Source organism: Eleutherodactylus coqui, chromosome 2, assembly GCF_035609145.1.
Source record: "Eleutherodactylus coqui strain aEleCoq1 chromosome 2, aEleCoq1.hap1, whole genome shotgun sequence".
NCBI lineage: Eukaryota > Metazoa > Chordata > Amphibia > Anura > Eleutherodactylidae > Eleutherodactylus > Eleutherodactylus coqui.
In genome coordinates this window covers 305,430,556-305,456,179 of record NC_089838.1, presented here as the reverse complement: position 1 = coordinate 305,456,179, position 25,624 = coordinate 305,430,556, and the positions used below count along the sequence as shown (strand labels likewise).

General features: G+C 46.4%; 1 protein-coding gene across 2 annotated transcripts in view; it reads left to right on the top strand.

Moving 5' to 3' along the window:
* DPYSL2 (dihydropyrimidinase like 2) overlaps positions 1-25,624 on the top strand; it is a 98,698-nt gene that overhangs the window by 10,372 nt on the left and 62,702 nt on the right. The window contains exon 1 of one of the 2 annotated variants that reach the window (XM_066593507.1): positions 20,839-20,857. The exons of the other annotated variant lie outside the window; for it this stretch is intronic. The gene's annotated coding sequence lies outside the window, so the exon portion shown is untranslated. Of the gene's footprint in view, positions 1-20,838; positions 20,858-25,624 lie in introns of those variants that run through there. 2 annotated transcript variants of the gene reach the window in all.

The window sequence follows — 25,624 nt, the reverse complement described above, 5'->3', positions numbered from 1 at the left end:
TAGGATTGCGTTAACAAATGCAATCCTATGCAGACGGCTGCGATTTGGCCGCACAAAGTCTCGAGTAATTTAAAATTCTCCCTGCTCCTGGCTACAACCCTTAGCCGAGAGCCTCGAGATTTCATGGAGAGCCGCGGTGAGCGGTTCCTGATCACGTGTTCGCCGTTATCCAATGGATAATGGCGATCCTGTAAAAGTAAAAAAAAGGTGAAGCCTCATCTCCCCTCACGATGCGATCGGTGAGAGGAGATAAAACTTTTTGCCAGAGGCCTCCGTATTTGAACCCCGACGCGATCTTCCTCAGTGAACTTTTCCCAATTCTGCACATGCGACCGCCGGCAAAACACCGAACACATGCGCAGAAGTCGAGGAGCCCAGGAAACTTAAAATCTCCTTACTCCCAGCGACCAATGGTCGCCGAGAGCCTGAAGCAGTGACCTTGTGAGCGGTCTCCGGTCACATGATAAAAAGGTAGCGATCTACCTTTGGCCGGTCTCACATGACTGGATAGGAATTATGGATTCCGCATGCATCTGATCCATGATAATACGCAGATCAATCGCATTGGATTACACAATTCCACTCACATTAGTGGGTTGGAATTGCGTAATCCACTCGCAGAAAAGAGAACGCAGCAGGTTCTATATTACTGCGGATATCCGCAACACAGAGCCCATTGTGCTCCATGCTGGCGGATATACAGCTTGGACGCTCAATGGCTCTATAAGTGGGCAATGGGGCCTGGAATTTATTCCGTTGTACCCTGAAATCCAACGGGTGCTCCTTCTATTATAGGCCTAGCCATGTGTCCTTTAAGTAGATTAGGGCCACAAGGGGTATGGTTCTGAACATGGGAGAAACAGTGGTATCCATTTTGGGGTGAACGTCTTCATTCATTTGTGTGCTGTACAAAAAAAAACTGTTTTTAATTTGATACAACTGCCAAAAAAATGAAAATTGTAATTTTTTCCTACTGCTTTGCTTAGATTTATTCAAAAATTGTAGGGTAAAAATACACAGTACACCCCTAGGTAAATTCGTTAAGGGGTCAAGCTTTCAAAATGGGATCATTTGTGGGGGTTCTCTGTCGTTTTGGGCGTTTAAAAGCTTTACAAGAGTACTATGGGGCCTAAATCACCTTCATGCTAAATTTCTGTTCTGAAAGCCACTGACTACTTCTTTCATTTTGGGCCCTGTTGTGCATCCAGACATAAGATTAGGAGGACCACAATGGGTATGTCTCTGAACACGGGACAAACAGGGGTATCCATTTTGGGGTGCAAGTCTTCATTCATGTGTGTGCTGTACAAAAAAAGCTGTTTTTAAAATGACAGAATTGCAAAAAAAACGAAAATCACAATTTTTTTCTTTTGCTTTGCTTGAATTTATTCAGCAAACTGTGGGGTCAAAATACACAGTACACCCCTAGATAAATTCGTTAAGGGGTCTAGTTTTCGAAATCGGGTCATTTGTGGGGTTCTCTTTAGTTTTGGCTGCTCAAGAGCTCTACAAAAGTGCTATGGGGCCTAAAACGCCTTCAAGCAAAATTTATGTTATGAAAGACACTGACTACACCTTTCATTTTAGGCCCCGTTGTGCATCCAGACATAAGATTAGGGCCACAATGGGTATATTTCTGAACACGGGAGAAACAGGGGTATCCATTTTGGGGTGGCAATCCTCATTTTTATGTGCACTATAGGGAAAAAATATGTCTTTAAAATGACATATTTGCAAAAATATGAAATTTTATTTTTTCTCCTCTAAATTGAATGAATTCCTGAAAAAAAACTGTGGGGTCAAAATACTCGTTACCCCCATCAGTGAATACATTAAAGGGGTGTAGTTTTTAAAATGGGGTCATTTGTGGGGGTATCTATTATTCTGACACTCATGAGCCTTTGCAAACTTGGCTTGGTGCAGGAAAACAAAGTGCTCCTCAAAATGCTGAAAAGTAATGTTAAATTTGTACGTCATCTAAATGGTTAAAAAAAAAACACAAAAGTTTTTCAAATGTGCATTCAGAATAAAGTAAACAGATGGAAATATATATCTTATCAAAAATTTGTACAGTATGTTTGGACATATTTGAGATATTACAGTTGAAAATGTGAAAAAAATGACAATTTTTTCAAAATGTTTCCAATTTTTTGTACTTTTAATAAATATACACAAATTCTATCGGTCTATTTTTACCACCTGAATGAAGTACAACGTGTGGCGAAAAGACAATGTCAGAATCACTGGGATCATATGCTATGTTGAACGACACATGTCAGATTTCCAAACTTTGGCTCGGTCACTAAGGCACAAACAGGCTTCGTCACTAAGGGGTTAAATACACAGTAGACTAGGCATGGCTCCGGAGACGCTCGACAGGTAACAGTGGTTAGCAGTCTCTATGGTGTAAGAAATCCACTCTCAGCAATAAAGCAGTTCCCAACCGTCCAGACTGATCAGAAGGTTCCAGGGCTTACAGCACTGTGATGTAAAGGTTGTGCTGGTTGGGATCTGTTGTACCACATAGGTTTCTAGCAGCACAGCCCCACAGGTGTGGAATGATTGAGCTGGCTGGGTGTGGTGTTGTCCTGCTAGCCAATCACCACCGGTCCGGTTACAGTTAAATATCCTCCCTCTGCAAAAGGAGGCTGGTTTCCCTTCACTTTAGGGTTTGTTGGTTTTGCATGCCTGTACATGTGTTACGTGGGTGAGCAGTGTTGTGTCCAGTGTTTGTGCATGTGGCCAGACATTAGGTGTGAACAGTGTGATGTTCTGTATGTCTGTGCAGGTGGCTAGACATGAGGAGTAAACTGTCCTGTTCTATGTGGTTGTGTGTCTGGCATGCTAATCCTAATGTGTTGTTGTGATTTGTGTTCTGTATGCCGGTCTGTTCTGGTTCTGTGTTTTTTAACCCTTGAGGGATAGTCAGGATCGAGGTTCCAGTGCAGGGCCGCGTATATCGAGATGATCATCTTGCTTATTAGGTAGGGTCCTGCCATTCTCCCTGCAGCTTGGGGTCAGTTGTCTTGCTAGTGTAGGGACCCGCAAGACAACGAAGAGCCTTGATTGCGTCTTGCAGGCTTAAGTATTTTCGCGAATACCTCATATTTTTTTATAGGTATAAGATCTGCTTATGTGTACAAGTATGCATGGTGAGTGTGTATCGTCATTCAGTTCCTGTTTGTGCCTTCTGCCAGTATGTCTATTCTGAGTCTGTTTCCTGACTCTGTTCCTGGTGCTCCCTAACCCCTTCTGGGTCACATTTGTGTGGGTACGGTGTTTGTTTGCCCACATGAACGTAGCATGTGATTTCAGCTGTACTCAACCTTTCAGCTAGCTCTAGGACCCTTCCATGACACAAGACTCCAGGCCACACCACCCTCTTGCACACTTAACCCCTAGAACAACCACCATATATTGCATGCCACACCCTGCCATTTGTACCATATACAGGCACCACCCTACAAGGCGAGACATGCCCTACCATTTGTCAGCCAGACTCACAAGCCCCGCCAAGTTATGGAACTTTAGAATGGCCACCGGGCTGGAAACAAGACCAGTGATACACTGTCCACAAGGGCCAGGACAGTGCCCGTTACAGCACGCCATAAACATTTCCCGACTACACAGAGCCAACCTTTTCATCCCCTTGCAACTATAGGCAGAATATAGGCCATACTTTGCTGCTGACACATACACAACCATTACTATTGTGTTTATCCATTGACATAGATGTCTGAGGGCTTGTTTTTTACCGGACGAGTTGTATATTTCAATGGTACAATGTAATGGGCCGTATAATGTACTGTAAAGCTTTTAACCATTTCTAAGTGGAGAGAAATGGAAAAAAAACTAAATTCCATCATCTTTATTCTGGGGGTCGGTACGATTAGAAAGACACAAAACGTCTATAGTTCTTTTTTTGCTGTACTATGAAAAAATAAAATCTCTGTGGAAAAGCATAAAATTATTTTCTGCCGCCATCTTCTGACCACTATAACTTTTTTATTTTCCGTCAACATTGTTGTATGAGGGTTAATTTTTTGTGGGACGTCCTGTATTTTCAATCGGTACCATTTTGGAGTACAAACGACTTTTTGATCACTTTTTATTAAATCCTTTCTTGGAGACGTGGTAACTAGAGATGAGCGAGCACCCAAATGCTCGGGTCCGCGTTATTCGTAAAATTCGAGAGCTCTACTCTAGTAACGAACCCCATTGACTACAAGGGGAGACTCGAGCATTTTTGTATGTGGGACGCCGGGTCCCGAGCTTTTTTTTTCTTCTCTCCAGACATTAGGTGTGAACAGTGTGATGTTCTGTATGTCTGTGCAGGTGGCTAGACATGAGGAGTAAACTGTCCTGTTCTATGTGGTTGTGTGTCTGGCATGCTAATCCTAGTGTGTTGTTGTGATTTGTGTTCTGTATGCCGGTCTGTTCTGGTTCTGTGTTTTAACCCTTGAGGGATAGTCAGGATCAAGGTTCCAGTGCAGGGCCGCGTATATCGAGATGATCATCTTGCTTATTAGGTAGGGTCCTGCCATTCTCCCTGCAGCTTGGGGTCAGTTGTCTTGCTAGTGTAGGGACCCGCAAGACAACGAAGAGCCTTGATTGCGTCTTGCAGGCTTAAGTATTTTGGCGAATACCTCATATTTTTTTATAGGTATAAGATCTGCTTATGTGTACAAGTATGCATGGTGAGTGTGTATCGTCATTCAGTTCCTGTTTGTGCCTTCTGCCAGTATGTATATTCTGAGTCCGTTTCCTGACTCTGTTCCTGGTGCTCCCTAACCCCTTCTGGGTCACATTTGTGTGGGTACGGTGTTTGTTTGCCCACATGAACGTAGCATGTGATTTTCATGTGTCTCCCCCTCTCCCCCACTTCCCCTCTCCCCCCCCCTGCCTGCCAGACAAAAAATTTGCCATTGACGCGCGCTGTGTCGTGACGGGGAGGGGCTAAAACAGGCACGTCACAGCGGGGAGGAGCCAAAACTGGGGCGGAGTCGAACACGGCTTGATGCTCATTCGAGTAACGAGCACCATCGAGTATGCGAATACTCGAACGAGCATCAAGCTCGACAGAGTACGTTCGCTCAACTCTAGTGGTAACCAAAAAAAAGTGCAATTGTGAATTTGTGTTTTGTTATTTTTCTGCCGATGTTCTCCTTGCAGGATAAATAATGCATTACTTTCATAAACTGGACTTTTATGGATGCAGCGATACCAAATAGGTTTTTGTTTTAATTTTTATTACCTTTTATTTTGTCTACTAATTAGTAAAACTTTTTTAAACTAATTTTTACATTTTTTTTTTTTAGTCCCCATAGAGGACCTGGACTGTGATCGCTCAAAGAGTATAATGCGATATTATAGTATTGCATTATCCTGCGTTCTGGCAGCCAGTCTATAAAGTCTTGCCACAGACATTGCTTGATAGGGAATTAGCCATAGCAGCTCTGTAGGCCTACAGAAGGCTCCAGGCTGCCATGGCAAGTAAGCAGCACCTTGTGATCTCATCGTGGGGGGTACGTTCGGGAGTCCGGAATACCGATTGGGACATTTAAAGTGTTAACAGTGGCGATCAGCATTCACGCTGATCGCAGCTGTTGTGGGCGGGTGTCAGCTGTCAAAGACTGCCAGCACCCACTTTGTATGGAGCCGGATAAACTTAGGATCCCACTCATCGAATGGTAGAGCTGGAAGGGACCTCCAAGGTCATCGAGTCCAACCCTACAAACCCTAAACCCCATAACTGTATGTCCTGTAGCATTAAGGGCCTACAAGCCCTTTTACACAGGAAGCCTTTCTGGCTATTACCGAACATCAATGGACTGAGGCTCATTACTACCGTTTACATGTTAGGCTGCGTTCACACATGGAGTTGTTGATGCGTTTTTTTAATAGCTGAATAACCGCAATAAAAAAAACGCAACAAAAACACTGTGTGCGAACGCAACCTGATGGGTGATCCCTAGTATGGGGAAGGAACATCGCTAATGGTTCACCCCCATACAGTTTACATATGTCAGCAGCACATTCCCTATTTACACAGGGAGAAGTGCTGCCGGAGAACGATTATTTCTTCGCCCATATAAAGGATGCAATTAGGTGACAAATTAGTGTTTGCTCATTTGTCGGCTGGTTGCTGAATTGTTTACACGGTGCTGATGGCCAGGAAAATGAAGGCTTGTACCCGATCCTGAGGTCATGTTAAAGGCCTTTGGGTCTCCCTCTCTGACAGCGATTCTCAAGGCCGTATTTGCCCGTAGAGACTGTAGGCCTGTGACCCTTCCAGGGAAGGGTGTCTGCTGCAGGGAGAATCTATACACACCAAAGAGCGGGTATTAATATGTAAATCATGTATAACCGGCTGCAGTTGGTGGTGCAAGGCACATCAGGATGGTGACAAATGGGGGCAAAGGCGGCACTTTTTTAGAAAAAAAAACTTTGTAAGATTAAGCAAATGAATGTCTCGCTCCGTAGAAGGGTTGTGTATTTTCAACAATACGTAATAAACTGGTAACATAAACTCTTAAAGCGACAGTACTGCTAATCAGGGGCGTAACTAAAGGCTTAGGGGCCCTGATGCAAAAGGTGAGCTGGGCCCCCCCCCCCCCTGTATCTGTACCTGTACCCATACCTAAACCATGCTGCACAGAGGCATAACTTGAAGCTTCTGGGCCCCAATGCAAAACCTGTAATAGGGCCCCCAACTATAATGCTTTATTCATAGTACTGGGTTCCCTATATGGAGAAGAGAGGCCTTATGGGCCCCCTAAGGCTCCTGGGCCCGGGTGCAACCGCATCCCCTGCATCCCCTATAGTTATGCCCCTGCTGCTAATATCACTGGGCATCTCTCGCCATCCAGATATATTCTCTGTAACTCCTCCTGGCAGCAGCAAGGCACATGGCTCTAACTTGCAGCGTCACATGACCCTTATCTGCGGCGTGGCTGCTACATATACCACCATCAATATGGCTGTAGGCCCCGACCTCAAGGCTCTATAGGAGCAGCATTATCTTTCACAAACGTATCAAACACATAAATCCAGCATCACCACCAGCTAACAGCTTCTCCCCCGCATTACATTTCTCGATTCCATATACACTGTACGCCGTGTGACTCGCTGCGCCATTCCACACCCTTCATCCAGAGCACATCCATACAGTCCCGTGTAAATGGTTTCTATAAGGGTAAACTGTGTAGTGTAAACCTTTCTACATCACCTGCGAGTGCGGCTGTAACTAATAGCCAGCGGTGATGCTCAGGATTGGAGATAACTAAGATCCTGGTGGTGTAACCTCTTAGATGCCTCGGTCAATGACGACTGCAACCACTGAAGGTTTGTATGGGGCATGAAAACGTTACAGGAGCTTTCCGGTTGTGAAGCAAGTTTTCAAAAATTCCGGATCTGAATGGTGTTTGCGCCATGTTTATAGATATATATCACACCTTTTTATCCTGCCCTCCAGGTCTAATGCTGCCCCCACATCGCTATTTTCCAAGATTTGCCCACCGCATCCCTGCTGACATGCAGCTTGAATCTGCATTTCGCACACTGGAATATCCCTTTAAGTTAGTGTGCTTAGAGCTGCGATATAGGATGCTGTTTCTTGCTGTGGTATTGATGGATATTGGGTTATTGCTGAGGAATACTGTGCATAGCTTATGTGTTGTAACAGTCTCTGTTGTGGCCCCTGCAGACAATGAGCGAGTGGTCTATTTCCCAAACACGGTAGCCATATTGAAGTTTTCTATACCCGGGTACCATACTGGAAAAGGTGTGTGTGTCTGATGAATGAGAAAAACTCTAATCTCGTAGATATATTTTTAGACCTGTGTCACGCAGACGTATTTGCAAAACTTTGTGCGCGCAACATGCAGAAAATAAAATCCATTGATTTAAATGGGTTCGCTCCCATACACGTAATTTCCGTGCACATTTCATTTGCGCAAAAAAAGACGCATCGTGCTTTGTTTCTGGAGATTTGTGCAGGGAAAGTACACATATTGAACTCCTTAAGCTAAATGGCCATTTCAATGGCTGAGAGCATGGGGGAGTTTTTTTTACGTGCGCAATTGCACACGACTTGCGCATGCAAAATGCCTGTAAAAGATGATGATACAGCGAGTTCTGGAATCTGCTTAGGATTCTTCATAGGTCGCCTACAGACGGTTGCGGACCCGTGCCCCTGCAGAGACCTGTGGCTCACTCGCTCCTGGCGTTTGCTGTGCCCTGCAATGTGCCGGCTGCCGCCCAGCTGGCACATGCGCAGGGCAGAGCCGGCCCGTCACTAGTGCGTGTTTTCACTCGGACAAATCGCGGCTGTCTGCATAGGATTGCATTATTTAATGCAATCCTATGGCAGCGGGCTCGGGTGGAAATTCTGCGGGACATCCCACCGCAGAATTTACGCCCGCGTGCAGGGGGCCATAATAGGATAAATCTAAAGAAGTGTGTGTATGTATATATATATATATATATATGTATATGTATATATATATATATATATTATTTATTTATTTATATACACCCACTGGCGTAACTATAGAGGATGCAGGGGATGCTGTTGCACCCGGGCTCAGGGGGCCCATAAGTCCTCTCTTCTTCATATAGGGAGCCCAATTCTATGAATAAAGCATTATAGTTGGGGGCCCTGTTAGAGTTTTTGCCATGGGGCCCAGGAGCTTCAAGTTACGCCTCTGTATACACCTAAATGGGCACAGACACGGTGTGATTAATTTGAGTTTAAAACAATAACAGAACAGGATGAACAGAGGAGTAAATACTTAATCAGTGCACTGATACGGTTGTAAGAGTTGTATGGTCTCTATATTGGTGTTAGGGGGTCACCAGGCCTGTGTGTTATTACTGCACCAGATTTCTCAGCTAGTACACCCCGCCCTAAAACCATTTGAATTATTTATACCTGTGTTAATAGTGTCAAAGATGGTCATAAACTTGTACTCCCAAATTATTCTATGATTTTGAGATTTGAAGTTGCCTCTTAACCCCTTAGCGCTACAGGACGTACGTTTACATCCTGGGCAGCTGTACTTGTAAAGTTACGTTCTGTGAATGGCCCAAACTCAGAAGCTGAGCCCACCCAATCCACAATGGGAGCCGGCTGTGAGTGACAGCCAAACCCTTGTTGCAACAGCGAGGATCGGTGAGAACATCGATCTCTGACGTTAACTCCTCTCACGATCACAGCATGTAAAGGGCTCACAGAGGGAGCGTGCTTCCTCTATGGCAGTGGTGGCGAACCTATGGCACACGTGCCAGAGGTTGCACGCAGAGCCCTCCCTGCTGGCATGCATCGCCGTCGGCCGCCACCTGCCCCCTCTCCTGACGTCTCCTACTTGGTTCCATGAGAGCAGGGGAAGGAGGTGTCTGGCAGCACACTGATGTCAGAGTGCACCTGTAATCAGCGCTGCTGGAGGGTGCATTGGGCAGAGGAGGAGCGGCACTTCCACAAGGAGGAGGTGGTAAGTATGTGGGTCTCAGGGGGCAATGGGGGGCCGCTGTGGGATGTCACTATTACACTGGGGGCCCGCTGTGGGGTGTCACTATTACATTGGGGGCCCGCTGTGGGGTGTCACTATTACACTGGGGGCCCGCTGTGGGGTGTCACTATTACACTGGGGGCCCGCTGTGGGGTGTCACTATTACACTGGGGGCCCGCTGTGGGGTGTCACTATTACATTGGGGGCCCGCTGTGGGGTGTCACTATTACATTGGGGGCCCGCTGTGGGGTGTCACTATTACACTGGGGGCCCGCTGTGGGGTGTCACTATTACACTGGGGGCCCGCTGTGGGGTGTCACTATTACACTGGGGGCCCACTGTGGGGTGTCACTATTACACTGGGGGCCACTGTGGGATGTCACTATTATTACTGGGGGCTGCTGTGAGGTGTCGCTATTATTACTGGGGCCCACTATCAGGTGTCACTATTATTACTGGGGGCCGCTGTGGGGTGTCAGTATTACACTGGGGGCCCGCTGTGGGGTGTCACTATTACACTGGGGGCCCGCTGTGGGGTGTCACTATTACACTGGGGGCCCGCTGTGGGGTGTCACTATTACACTGGGGGCCCGCTGTGGGGTGTCACTATTACACTGGGGGCCCGCTGTGGGGTGTCACTATTACACTGGGGGCCCGCTGTGGGGTGTCACTATTACACTGGGGGCCCGCTGTGGGGTGTCACTATTACACTGGGGGCCCGCTGTGGGGTGTCACTATTACACTGGGGGCCCGCTGTGGGGTGTCACTATTACACTGGGGGCCCGCTGTGGGGTGTCGCTATTATTACTGGGGGCTGCTGTGAGGTGTCGCTATTATTACTGGGGGCCGCTGTGGGGTGTCACTATTATTACGGTGGGCCGCTGTGGGGGGGGGGTCACTGTGATACTAGGGGCCGCTGTGTGGGGGTCACTATTATCGCTGGCGCCTCTGGGGGGGGGTCACTGTTATCGCTGGGGGGTCACTATTGTCGCTTGGGTATGTTTACATGTGGCGGACAGACAGTGTGCAGAATTTGATTGCTTTTTGGATCCAGAAATGCTGCAGAATTTTCCGCTGAGGATATTTTGAAGTATTTCCGTGCCAAAAAAGCAGTCAAAATCTGCTTTCGAAGCAGCCCTGTCCTTTTTAGAACGACGGGGGAAAAAAATAGTATGTTGTGATAAGCCCCGCCCCCTTACGTGCTGGCACTTTGCAGTAAATAAGTGGGTTTTGGGTTGCAGCTTGGGCACTTGGTCTCTAACAGGTTCGCCATCACTGCTCTAGACCGAACTCCAACTCTAGCTCCTCCTGGAACCCAATCACACATACAGTTACTCCCCAACTTGCGAACAGGTTCCGTTCCGGGAGCCCGTTCGCAAGTCCGTTTTGTTCGCAAGTCAAACAAGTAGTAGTATGGAGCGGGATCGCGGGTGGATCCTGCTCCATACAACGTCGGGTGCCGGCTGTTCTTACAGCGGGCACCCGGCGGCAGCAGTTCCGACGAGCCGCGCCGCTTGTCGGAACTGTTAACACTTTAAATACCGCTCTGACAGCGGTATTTAAAGTGTTAACAGTTCTGACGAGCGGCGCGGCTCGTCGGAACTGCTGCTGCCGGGTGCACACTGTAAGAAACAGCTTGCACCCGACGTTCCGGGGGCCCGTACAGCGTCCCACGATGAGATCGCGGGACGCTGTGTGGTTGCTAGGCAGCCGGGGACCTCCTGAAAGGCCCCAGGGCTGCCTATGCAGAGTGCCCATCAAGCGCACGGCTTGCTAGGCGCTCTGCATAGACAGCCCTGGGGCCTTTCAGAAGGCCCCCGGCTGCCCAGCAACCGCGATGTGACCGGACAGGCTTCTATCAGGCTTGATAGAAGCCTCTCCGCTCCCTGCACAACATGATGTAATGCCATAGTATTACATCATACTGTGCAGAACAGATTGTTCGTATCTCGCGAAATTCGTAAGTCGAATGTTCGCAAGTCGGGGACTATCTGTATTTATACATTCATCAACAACACGTCACATGACACTGTAAAGTAAATAAGGGAGATGGAATAAATCCTCCACAGTACCACCTATTGAAAGGCAGCATTCCTTCGAGTCAAAGTGGGACTTTTTATACAAGTCTTGTTACAATGACTGGGAATCAAAAGCAAAGCCAGACTCCATGTACAGCATATTACCCAGAGGAGCGTGCGTGGCCATTTGAGTCTCCTCACTTAGCGAGAGCAACTATATACTATAAACTAAGTGAGGAGACTCAAATGGCCACGCACGCTCCTCTGGGTAATATGCTGTACATGGAGTCTGGCTTTGCTTTTGATTCCCAGTCATTGTAACAAGACTTGTATAAAAAGTCCCACTTTGACTCGGAGGAATGCTGCCTTTCAATAGGTGGCGCTGTGGAGGATTTATTCCATCTCCCTTATTTGCATATTACCCAGAGGAGCGTGCATAGCCATTTGAGTCTCCTCACTTAGTTTATAGTATATAGTTGCTCTCGCTAAGTGAGGAGACTCAAATGGCCACGCACGCTCCTCTGGGTAATATGCTGTACATGGAGTCTGGCTTTGCTTTTGATTCCCAGTCATTGTAACAAGACTTGTATAAAAAGTCCCACTTTGACTCGGAGGAATGCTGCCTTTCAATAGGTGGCGCTGTGGAGGATTTATTCCATCTCCCTTATTTGCATATTACCCAGAGGAGCGTGCGTGGCCATTTGAGTCTCCTCACTTAGTTTATAGTATATAGTTGCTCTCCCTAAGTAGAAAAGAGCGTTTCTGACCATTGTAAAGTAGATACACTCAACATGCAGCAGAGCTCACAGGTAAGGATATTAATGGAGTTAACCCTTCAGACGCTGCAACTGTGCAACACACATACAGAAAACAGACATGACCGCTTTGCACAGTACATCCACATAAGACAAACATGTATGACAATAATGGAAGGGCCAGAATAATGTTCTGGGACACTCCAGCAGCATGTACAGGGTTCACAGAGGGAGCGTGCTTTCTCTATGGCATCATTTGTCGCATGTGATGGCATGTAATGCATTGTAATACAAAGGTACTGCAATGTATTATCATAGCGATCGTATGATTGTGGATTCAAGTCACCTACAGGGGCATAAAAAAATGTGTGAAAAGAATAAAAATATTTTAAAAATAGTGATTAAAATAAAACTTTTTTGCCCAGTCTCTTTAAAAAAAAAAAATCCAAAAAGGCGCACGGTGGTATCATCGAACATTATATGGTGGTATTGAGCACTGTACAGTACGGTGCTATATAGTTGATCACTTTATAGTAGTATTGAGCACCTTTATGTATGTAGTATTGTTTGAGTACTTTATGGTGGTATTGAGCACTGTACAGTACGGTGGTATTATTTGAACATTGTATGGTGGTATTGAGCACTGTACAGAATGGTGGTATTATTTGAGCATTATATGGTGGTATTGAGCACTGTACCTTACGGTGGTATTATTGAGCACTGTATGGTGGTATTGTGCACTGTACAGTACGGTGCTATATAGTTGATCACTATATGGTATGTAGTATTATTTGAGTACTTTATGGTGGTATTGAGCACTGTACAGTATGGTGGTATTATTTGAGCACTATATGGTGGTATTGAGCACTGTACAGTACGGTGCTATATAGTTGATCACTTTATAGTAGTATTGAGCACCTTTATGTATGTAGTATTGCTTGAGTACTTTATGGTGGTATACAGCACTGTACAGTACGGTGGTATTATTTGAGCATTGTATGGTGGTATTGAGCACTGTACAGAATGGTGGTATTATTGAGCACTGCATGGTGGTATTGTGCACTGTACAGTACGGTGCTATATACTTCATCACTATATGGTATGTAGTATTATTTGGGTACTTTATGGTGGTATTGAGCACTGTACAGTACGGTGGTATTATTTGAGCACTATATGGTGGTATTGAGCAATCTAAAGTACAGTGGTTTTATCAAGCACTGCATGGTGAAATTGAGCAGTCTACAGTACGGTGGTATTATTTGAGAGTAGTTTGTGGTATTGTGTGGCACTGCTACTTAGTACACTGTACAGTATATAATTTTGGTGGTGTACTGTATAGTATTGTTATTTAGGCAACAGTACGACATTGATAGGCTGTTTTCCCATCTGCCCTTGGGGGTTCCATTTTGCTGCTCAGTTTGGGGAGAGTATTGCATTGTGTATTGTCTGGTGCTTGCATAGTTATTTATACATTATAAGAAGGTATAGGCGGGCACTAACAGTAGGTAGCACACAGGGCACCATCCAACGTAAGCCCAAATATACTGTAGATAGCGTGCACTATTCTTTCTTTTATATACATGTTGTAAGCATCATTGTGATCCAAAAAATAAGTGCAATGAATCGATCTGTAGAAACCGCAGGTAGAAGATCTAAAGACACTGAAGCAGAACACTTTGTGAAAACCAAAATTTGTTTCAGTCTCAAAACTTTTGGCGAAAACTGTAGTAGCAAAGGAGTTCAGATAAAAAGCTGCAACTACTTGTGTTGGAAATCTACTGCAACTACGTGTGCGCAGAAATTTCTCTCCTGGGTATAGAGAATTAAGGTAATTGCCTAAATGTTGGGAAATGAGCCACCAAGAGTGATCCTTTAGCACCAAGTAGTGTATGCAGGAATCTGGCCCCTTTTGTCACTTACAGGGGGTGGACAAAAATATGGAAACAGCAAATGGAATGGATGCCTTAAATGACATGGGATTATAAATCATATTTCAATTAGACACATAGAGACCAATTTTAAGTGGAGGTGAAGTGAACATCTGCCTGAGCAACAAGGTTCCATTGGTCAGGGGTTTGAGCCACTCAGCTGCTGTTACCAGCTGAATGCCAAAACCACCCGGAGCAGGGCAATAGGTGCAGTAAACACAAATTTGGCAGGAAAGCTCTCAGCCAAGCAGGGGTCAAAAGGGCAGCACAGTGCTAATAGTGAAAATCCTATGCATTTCGTATGGTGTTTCCATATTTTTGTCTATTCCCTGTATGTAATGGTCTTTTGGTACACTATTGTGCAACATACCAAAAGACAATTCCCTACAGAATCAGTTTTTTGCATACCAGGGAGTCAAAAGTGGATTATATCTGGAGACTGACTCCAATATTCCCAATGAGACTTGGTGTTCCCATGTATCAGGGATGCAGATTTCTATATGGCGTTTCCCCCCTGTATCAGATTCTCTTCTAGCAGCCTTCATCCAGCAGATGCCAAAAATCAGAGCACAGTGCCATGTATGTTCAATATTCAAAGCATCCAGAGCTCCTGAGTAGTGCAATGATGACAGTAGCAAGGCCTGGGAATAATCCATTTTTTGCAGCCGCGTACTGCTGTCTGCCGACATGGTCATTCATCAGCTGAGTCTGTCTGCGCCATCCTGTGCCCTGATAATATCTTTAGTCTCCATCACCTGGGATGCTTTTCCTCCAGTCTTGAAGTTGTCGATTCTAATGTACATCTTTTGTGACTCTCAACGATTCATATATTTCATTATATCATGTTTCCCAGAAAATAAGACACTGTATTATATTGATTTTTGCCCGAAACGAGGCACAGTGTCTTATTTTTGGGGAATGTCTTATACTTACGTAGCAGGCGCGGTCCAGGTCCCTTGCGCTGTTCTGCAGCACTCCGGAGTCCCCAGCCACTCACACAACATCACTTCTTGGTTTTGGGATTCATAAATCCCGCCTTCAGGATGTGATTGGTTCTTCGACCACTGCTCAGCCAATGAATGTAGTGCTCGCTGAACCAGTCACAGCCATCTCATTGGTGCATCGACCGATGCATTGATTGGCTGAGCAGCGCTCAAAGAACCAATCAACAGCCGTCACGTGAGGGTCGTGTGAGGCTAGCAGTGTGAGGGACCCAGACTGCGCCGGCTGGGTAATGTATTGCTTTTTTAATGTAATATAGCTAGAGCTTATATTTCAAGTCTCCCTGAAAATGCTGAAAAGGGGTAGTGCCTATTTTCGGGGTAGGTCCTATTTTTGGGGAGACATGGTAGGCCTTTATGCTTTTTGTTGCTGCTGCAGTTTTTTGGTTTATGACTCACAGCGCTGGGACCCTCATGATCATTGGAGCAAGGTTCCTCCTCTCATACTGCACCATTGTGCTTGGCCATTTCCATCAGTCCCATGGAGTTTGAATGGAGCACCAGTATGCATGCCGAACCAGGACTGAAATGCCTCTTCACTCTGGTCATGTGATTCAGATCCCTCTACCCTTAGTGTTTTAGGGATCGGTGGGGGTCCCAGTGATCAAACATTTATCACCTGTCCGGTGGTTGCAGTGATCAATGTATATAGTGGAAACCCCTTTAAAGAGAGTATTAGCTCGGGGACTCGGTTCCTGGAAGCCACATTGTAGTCCTGGCAACGGCTAAAACTCCAGGAATGGCGTAAGAGCAGTCTAAGACGACAGTTAGTGTGCGCCTACTACAGAGACTATGATGGACGATTACGGACTCGGGGTTATAACTATGCTGGGACTGTCCTGATGGGAGGTCCACACGATGAGAGATGGGAGGATCACTGACGTGATATCCAAAGACTGTGATGGAGGACAAGGCACTTTGGGGTTAACAACGGTAGGCACCATTGAGAGATGTGAGATGGAAATTTCCGGGAGATGTCTGTTCTCACTGTGTCTGCAGTGAGGCAAAGCTCCGAAATTTAGGATGTACTACAGCACCTACAGTGCATTAGCCCGTGAGGTAGTGATGCCGCGGACCTTGCAGAAATGGCATGGAGAACGACTTTTTAGGATGGCAAATTACTAATAAGATATGAGTCACTGGATAGTATGGAGTGCCCTATCGCCCCAAAGAAGGAGAGATATGTACCCCTGCACCGTAGGTGCATTTAATCCGCATGCCGTGGAATAGTAGGACGGAGACTTCCGGTTTATGTTTACAGAACATTTAAAGTACCGTACCCAGGCGTGTAACTATAGGGGGTGCAGTTGCACCTGGGCCCAGGAGCCTTAGGGGTCCATAAGGCTGCTCATCTCCATATAGGGAGCCCAGTACTATAAATAAAGTGCTATATTACATATTTGGCATTGGGGCCCAGAAACTTCAGGTTACACCTCTGCCCGTGCCCTCCTGTGTAGCGAAAGCAACTAAACAGCCCGTTCAGTAAAATACATGTTTATAAAGCGTGTTGCCTCCGTCTGTCATCGCTGCACCATCCTGAACCTGCGTCGCACCATCACCCCGCGACATGTGCATGCTTTTAATGAGTAGGACTTGGATGAGTGCACAGAAGTAGTCTACTGTATCCACATGGCAGCTTTGGCCGACAGTGGGGAAGTGAGGAGAAAGGAGAGTGACATCCCTGGACTCAACATCCCAGATCTGTGAGCCTTGTTACTTTAGTTTATGGGGCTCATCAGAGCTGACTGCAGGGTGACCCCGGACACAAGACATACGCTCAGGAGCTGGGAGGGTAAAGAGTTGGCTTGTCATGGCGGCACTTGCCACGCTCCCTCCCGAAGGGACACACGTAACCAAAGCCCGCATGGGGATGCCCAATAAACAGGGTAACAGGTGTAGAGGAATTTGTCATGTGTGATGCCACCCCCCGGCATGACCATCGGCGGGGTAAATAAATGAGCCACAGACAATTTAAGTACAGGAACGGTCAGGACTTGGAATTAAGGGTAAGCTTCACTTTGGTAATACAACGCATAAATTCAAATGATACACTAGTGCAGGTAAGGCTGCCTGTCCACAAGCAGAGAATCAGTGATTCTTCACTCGTGGGTGGCAAATCGCAGCATGCTGCAAATTGCCGAGATTCTCAGCGGTGAGCCTACCTGCCAGATAGGCTCGCCACGGAGATCCTTGAGCAGGCTCCTGCTCCCAGGCGGCAGCTCCCGTGGCGGAGATCTGCCGCAGGATATCGCAACGCCCGTGCACAGGCAGCCTAAGACAGAGGATTCGAGGTCAGGGAGGAAACTCAGGATGACACCAGTCCTGCAGTCCACGTTATCTGTCAGGTACCGCTCCTTGAAGGGGAACACTCCAGAGGAGGATAGGGGGTAGGGTCACTCCGCAGACACTGTGACAAAACACGGTATTAGTGTACCTTGACGCCACCAGAAGCTAGGGGTATGATAGGAGTAATGCCCTTCTCACACCCCCAGCTCCTGATAAGGTGACGGTAGAAAGGTCCTAGCAGCGCAGTGTGCATAGATGTTTCTTAGCACTGCAGCTTATCCTCGGGGTTGCTATAGTAGTTAGCCTTACATTTTGACATGTAAATGGTGTCATGTTAGGGGTGTAACTTTACAGCATTTACATGTCATAATGTAAGGCTAACTGTAAGGCTGCAGCGCTGGGAAACATATATACACACGCTGCAGCGTATGTTCTCCGTGCCGCCCGGCATTTCAACCAAGAGTGAGAGGTGCGCAGTCGCACACCTCTCCCTTCCGCCCGCCTTCTCTGACCCCACCTCAGGGCTCCGTCCCGGACCTCCGCTGTCACTGACGTTGCGCCGCCGGCAACACAGCTCCGTCACTGCTGCTCCAGTGTCACTTTGGTGATGAGCTCCCTGCTGCCAAAGTTTTCAGGGTTGGTGCTTGTGTGCTGCTGCCGCTGCCGATGAAGGGAGTGTGTCCTGGGGCGGCACGGCAGCGGATGCTGCTTGTGGACCGCCGCCAGTAAAGGGACTTTGTAGTGGGTCTGCGCGCCAGCGGCCACTGTATACCTTTTGCATGAAGGTTTAGTGGCCTTGCAGGACCTGATGATGAACACCTCTTTGCAGCACATCAGCATCAGGAGGCGTCACCCCTCTGTCAGTCTTGAATTCACCAGGAATTCCTGGTGGCGTCAAGATACACTAATACCACAAAACACTACCTCCACAGGGGATCCCAGACTTCAGAACATGCAGGTGTGTAAGGCAAACAATTGTGTACCTCTGCACTGGACCTTGACAGACTAGACTTGCTCTCTGCTCACTCTCTCTCTTTGGGGCTCACTTACAATTGGAATTGAAGACACACATTCTGGGAAAACCTCTCTTCTTCTTCCATCTTCAACACATGAGGGCTGAAGGTGCCCCCATGTGCCTCTGTAGTCTCTAGCAGCTCTATAAGATGGAACCCTTTCCTGCTCTCAAGCACTTACATTTATCCCTTCTCTAATACCATATGACAGGATAGAATTGATATATTCACAGGCAGACAGCTCATATTTTACAGACATTAACCCATCACATGCTGCAGCTGTGCAATACACATACCAGAATGACAAGACATCTTGCACAGTGCATCAAGATAAGACATTACATGTATGACATTATGGAGGGGGCCAGAAAAGCATGTACTGGGCAACTACAGGACCCATCGATGGAAGGGGTATATATGTGTAGTTGATTTTGTCAGCCGCTGTTCGTTTCCTCCAATTCAGGCCTCTGTTTCCAGTCTTTTCACTGCCTAATTGCCCATAGTGCATTAGTGTTAGGACTACCAATGCACCATACCTGCTCTGTGATTGGCCAGTGCTGCTCACGTGATCAGCTCAGGCCAATAACCTTGCAGTGCATAGTGTAGTTAGAAGATGGTAGCGGTTATCTTGAACCAGCGGAACCGACCAACGACTGACAAAATCAACTACTGGTATATACCCCCTCCAACCTCCAGCCCCATAACAGAATGTTATCCTGGAACTAGAAGGTTGCTTTAATGCCGATCAGTCGATATTGCAGGTTAGGGGGGTTTCATATAGAACTATTTGGAAGAAGAAGATCAATAGTAGTCTATGATATTGAGAGAACAACTCGTCTGCAATGAGAAGGAGTTTAACCCCTTAAGGTAACTCCTCCCCCCCCCCCCCTACTTTTGGTTTCTCCTCTTCACTCTTTCAAAAAATCCTAACTTTTTTCCCCATCAGCGTAGCTGTCTGAGGGCTTGTTTTTTGTGCGGTGACTATATAATGTAATAAAAAGCTTTTAAAAATTCCAAAGTGGAGTGAAATGTAAAAAGAATACAATTTCATCCTCTTTGGGGGACGGGGGGGACGGGGGGACGGGGGGGGGGGTAAGCGGTATTGTTTTTACAGTGTACAACCTGTGGCAGAAATAACTTGATGACTTTATTCTGTGGGTCAGTATGATTATGGTGAGAGCTAATTTAGGTTTTTTTTGCTGAACTACTTTTAAAAAATAAAATATCTTAAAAAAATAAAACATTCTGCTGCCATTATCTGGCCGCCATAACGTTTTACAATCTTTTCGGCAATATAGCTGTGTGAGGGCTTGTTTTTTGCAGGATGTCGTGTAGTTTCTATTGGTACCATTGTGGAGTACATATGACTTTTTGTTTGCTTTTAAATGTTTCTCGTATGGGATTTGAACTTATGATTGGTTGATTGCTTATACAATATACTGCAATACTTCAGTATTGCAGTGTGTGCTATTTCTGCAGACATTCTAGTAAGATATGCCACAGCCCTGTATTAATAGGCAAAAATACTGTACATGGCAGCCCTGAGGCCTTCAGAAGGCCCTGGACTACCATGACTACTGAACGGCATTTCTTGATCTCATCGTGGCAAGGCCATTCAGGACCCCCGAAAACTATTTAGAGCATTAAAAGGGTTAATAGCTGCAATCAGATTGCGACTGTTGTGGCTGGGTGGCTGCTGTCAACGACAGCCAACACCAACCTTGTCTGGAGTAGGCTTGGTTTGTGAGCCGGCATCATATTAACCCTGTGTGCCTGGATCAAGTGACTACCCAGTCCAGGAATATTTTGGTTGCTCCTCTTGTGACATGAACAGGCAGGTAAATGCTGGTAAATGAAGCCGTCACCCGCTGTGCCCACCCGCCGTGCCCACCCACTTCATTCACTTCTGCTGCGCTGAGCTCTTATTATAGGTTTCAGCACAGTTACCACTTCCCCAATCTGCTACAGAAAGGAAGCGATAGTCTAAAATGATGACGTTGATATCGGTTGCCATGACTGCCGCCGGGATCTTAGCTAACAACCACTACTGCGATCCTACAGAGGAAAGGATGACATATGCCAAGCGCCAGTGTGAGCGGACGGAGCATGAGAAGGAAAGAAATTCTACTTATTAAGGGCTGATCTAAGTGTCCATGTTATGGATCCTATTTCAGCACCCACAGACTGCGATGGGCACATTCTGTATAATGTTATGGATCCTATTTCAGCACCCACGGACTGCGATGGGCACATTCTGTATAATGTTATGGATCCTATTTCAGCACCCACAGACTGCGATGGGCACATTCTGTATCATGTGGCGGAGGCTCTTGGGTCATCATTACTGGTGAGGTAACCACATGCATTAGTTTTTATAAACGAGCTTGTAGAGGGATTATATAGTGAAAAATCAATTTCTGCAGATGATACAAAACTCTGTAAAGTAATTACCACAGGAGAGGACAGAATGCGGTTACGTGTAGATCTATACGCAGTTACAAATGGATCTGGATAAGCTGGTGCCAGAAAAGTGGCAAATGAGGCATAAGGCCGGCTGCATATGGGCAGATGTGCATTGCAGAATCCGGAGTGGGTGTCCGTGTTTGGGTTCCACCGCAAATACCAGCTATAGCATACTATGGAAAAGTGATCCTCCCTGCACTTCAGTGGATACCAATTGCGGTTTCTGCTCGTGGAGGAAAAATCGCAGCGTGCTCCATTTTTGCGCAGATTCCGCGTGGACGGCTTCCACTGAGGCCAAGGGAAGCCATCCGATCCACGGCTCTTTTGCAATTAACAATGCAAAAAGGTCGCGGTTTCTGTGTCATCGCTAGGAGGAGTTCAAAAATAATCTGTACTGCGCATGTCAGACGGTGAGCGGTGCGGACCATCCGCAATACAGATGAAAAGAAAAGGAAGCAGGTACATGTGGACGCCGCTGCTGCCGGGGGCGGATTCTGCAGTGGGATTCCGCATGCGGAATCCGACCCGCCCGTCTGCAGTTGGCCTAACACTGATAAATGTGTGGTTCTGCACACGGGCAGGGAAAATACATGTCAGCATTACACACTAAATGAGAAGCCACTGGGGAACACCGACATAGAGAAGGACTTGGGGGATTTAGTTAACTGTAAGCTTAACTGGAGCAACCAGTGTCAGGCAGCTGCTGCCAAGGCAAATAGGATCATGACGTGCAACAGAAGAGGTCTAGGGGCACACTGTTCAGATCACACATGGAATATTGTGGACAGTTTTGGGCACCGGTACTCAAGAAGGACATATCAGAGCTAAACTAAAGTAATAAATGGAATGGGCGGATGTCATCAAAATGGGGGATATTTAGTTTAGAAAAAAAGACGGCAGCGGAGCGACCTAATAACTATTTATAAATATATTAGGGGACAATACAGAGATCTCTCCCATCATCTATTTATACCAGGACTGTGTCTGTAACAAGGGGGCGCTCTCTACATCTAGAGGAAAGAAGGTTTCTGGACACAGAAGGTGGTTCTTTACTGTAAGAGCAGTGAGACTGTGGAACTCTCTGCCTGAGGATGAGGTGATAGCAGATTCGGGGCCTGGAGTGTTACAATATTACATGTTCTAGTCACTGATTACTTCACAAGGGTCAGTGATCCGGGGATTATTCTCCAGACTTGGAGTCGGGAAAGGCTTCTACCTGGTTATTCTTTTTTTTTGGACCTTCCTCTGGATCAACATTGCAGGATAACAGGCTGACCTACTTGCACATATATTATCCTACCAAATGTAACTGGACACTTGAGTAAGAATGAAAAGTACAGGGTTATTACAAATGAACTTTCTGATGTAAAAACATTAAGAATATTTTCCCCATCAGAGGTGATCATTGGCATGGTTTAGGTACGGGTACAGATACAGATGGGGGGGGGGGGGGGGGGGCAGCTCACCTTTTGCATCAGGGCCCCTGAGCCTTTAGTTACGCCCCTGATTGTGGCCCCTTTGTCATTGGACACACATGTAGCCCGTAATCATGTTCCTGCCGTACACATTATAGCAGATCATGACTTATGGACTGGGATGCCGCAGATCATGCTGAATGGTAAGGGGGGCATGTAGACTCTAACACCCCCCAGAGGAAAACATCAACAGGTGTAAAGTCTGGGAAGAGGACAAACTTTATTCAAAAATGACATTGCGCACTAATCACAGACTGGGAGACATGACAATCACGGACATGAAATGCTCTTCTGTCTTCGTTGGCAGCCATTTTGCCTCATATTCCCCTAGCGACGTAAAATACTTATTGGGCCTCATTCAGCAAAATGGTCTACCATAAGATGGTCCTTGTTGCCCATAACGACCAATCACAGTACAGCATTCATGGTACCCCAGCAGCTTCAGAAAGGAAAGCTTCATTGTGATTGGTTGCTATGGGCAACAAGGACATCTTAGTGTTAGACAGTGTTGCGAAATGAAAATGTTTGACTTTCTGTTTCCATTGATATCAGATGTTTGTATCTGAGTGTCAGCAAATGGAGTTATGAGGGTCTCACATCAGAAACTCATTTGGAATAACCCTGTAGATATTTCCATATGTTAACACTTAGTGGGGCTTCTTTGGGCGTGATGACATCGGATACTCTCCATGGCATACTCTACTAACATTTGATCCACTTCAGCTGGCATTTCCCTCAATTCATCCTGTAAACATCTGGTAAGCTCTCCCAAAGAAGATGGACCCTGTTCATATTTCCTGACCCGACGTTCTAGTTCATCCCAAAGATGTTCAGTAGGTTCAGGTTGGGACTCTGTGCAGCCAGTCCAATCATGGAGCATCTATATCCTCAAACCAACATAAAACAGTGTTGGGTTTGTTACAAGAAGGGTTGTCTTGTTGTACGTATGGCCGATCATTCCCAGAGTATTGTGACATTGTTGGCAGCACATGACTGTCTAGAATGTCCAGGTACACCTCCGTGTTCATGGTTCTTGTCACGACACCATAAAACATCCCCAGACCATAACAGAACCTCTGTCATACAAGACCCTCAGGTGTCTTCCACACCCAGGTACATCCATCTGATGTGAAGATGGAGCACTGTGATTCATCACTCCATAGAACGTTCTTCCATTGCCCAACTGTCCAATGACGACGCTCCTCGCACCCCTGTAGATGGAACGATGTATTGTGCTTCATGTTGGACGGCTTGTGTGCAGCGAAATAATCGTATATCCAATAATGTGTAGTTCCCATCACAAACTATGGCTGAACCTCAAAGGGTCCACATCTTACAAGGCATGGTTTAGGTCATGTGACCTGCTAATAAGACACGATCCAGTCTACTCATAGGGGTCCAAATACACTATCCTACCAAAAGTCTTCCTTTCTTCAGCCCTACAGACTACGGTATATTACTGTGTTTCGTCATACGTCCGATGAGGGAGATCACGGCTCAATCGTCTTGACCAGTCCAACCATTAGCAGACAGAAGAATAAATGAGGAGTCCCCATCATTCCGTATAGATAGAAATCTATTGGAATTGCTGCAGAATATATTGGATTTGTTTAAAGAGAGCTCTCTGGTCCTGCCGTCATTTCTGTCTCTGTTGGGAATAAGTGAATGATGCGTCTGCAGTAAATGGTTTGCAGAGGAAGAAACTTGCAGATTTGCTCTTCCTCAGACAAATCTTCACTTGTCATAGTCATCACAATGAACAGCAATGTATTGTCACCGAGCAGCACTGCGCTGGCATCATCTGGGCTACACTGGCTGTCACATAGACATATCATAGTAATAGCTGGCACTGACACTGGATTACACTGCAACATTAGATTCTGTCACTAAACCATAGAGAAGGCGCTGAATGACACTAATGCAAACCCCTGGCACGGTATCACAGTGAGCCGTGGAACCTAGACCACACTGCAACCTCAGAGGTCAATGCTGGACTGCACTGATGCAGCAAAGGCTGGAACTGGATACAGTGTGATACTGTAGCATCCGTAGCATCCGATTCCACGGCCCGGAATCACACTGTAGTATCAGCCTCCAGCACTGGAAGGTGTTATGCCGTTTGGCATTGAATCCCACCATAGTATTTTAGCACATTATTAAATCACAATATAATGCAGAGCAAGGCACTGGATTGCACTGTAATTTCACTGCCTAGCACTGGATTACAAAACACGAATAAACTGAAAACCACCCTACTTCTCTAATGAAAGTGATTTGAACACATTTTAAAAGCAACAGGTGTAGGCAGTATAAATATTTAATCTGGAGACTCACTTTACTTTTCTTCTACATTCAGCCCAGACCATACTGGCAGTTTCTCCAGAAGACTGTAGCATTTGTTACTAAGATATATTTTTGGCCCAGGCTGTAGCTATAGTGGGTTCAGAAGTGTAATGTGCTTGAGTTTGGGAAGTTAGCTTGGGTTGACGATGACTATGTACTCTGACTCCAATCAATTTGCAGCATGCCAGAGTGAGGGATAGCTTTGCAGTATGACTTTCACCTGGTCATGCTACGCATAAAGGTGATGGTGTTAAGTGTGCTGGCCTCTATTCCTGGGAACTGATGTTGTGGTATAGCGTGGTGCCGGTGCTCCAAGAGTCTGGAAAATAGTTTTCAACAAAACTCATGATTATTGGTTAGAGATGAGCGAACGTACTCGGTAAGGCCGATTTTGCAATCGAGCACCGCGATTTTCGAGTACTTCACTACTCGGGTGAAAAGATGCGGGGGGGGGGGCGGGGGGCGGGGGGCGGAGGGAGGCGTGGCGGAGCGGGGGGTAGCAGTGTGGAACAGGGGGGAGCCCTCTCTCTCTCCCTCTCCCCCCCACTCCCCTCTGCAACCCCCCGCTCACCCACAGCGCCCCCGAGTACTTTTCACCCGAGTAGCGAAGTACTCGAAAATCCTGGTGCTCGATTGCGAAATCGGCCTTATCGAGTACGTTCGCTCATCTCTATTATTGGTTTCTTCAGGTGGTAGACAGGATGACATTGAACACAGTCCCATGATCCTTATGACCCACTCAGGAGATGGCGACTGGAGACACTGTTGTTTCTGTACTGCTCCTCCAGATTTCTCACTGGGACCCGGGAAGACTATTGCAACGTTGGATCTGG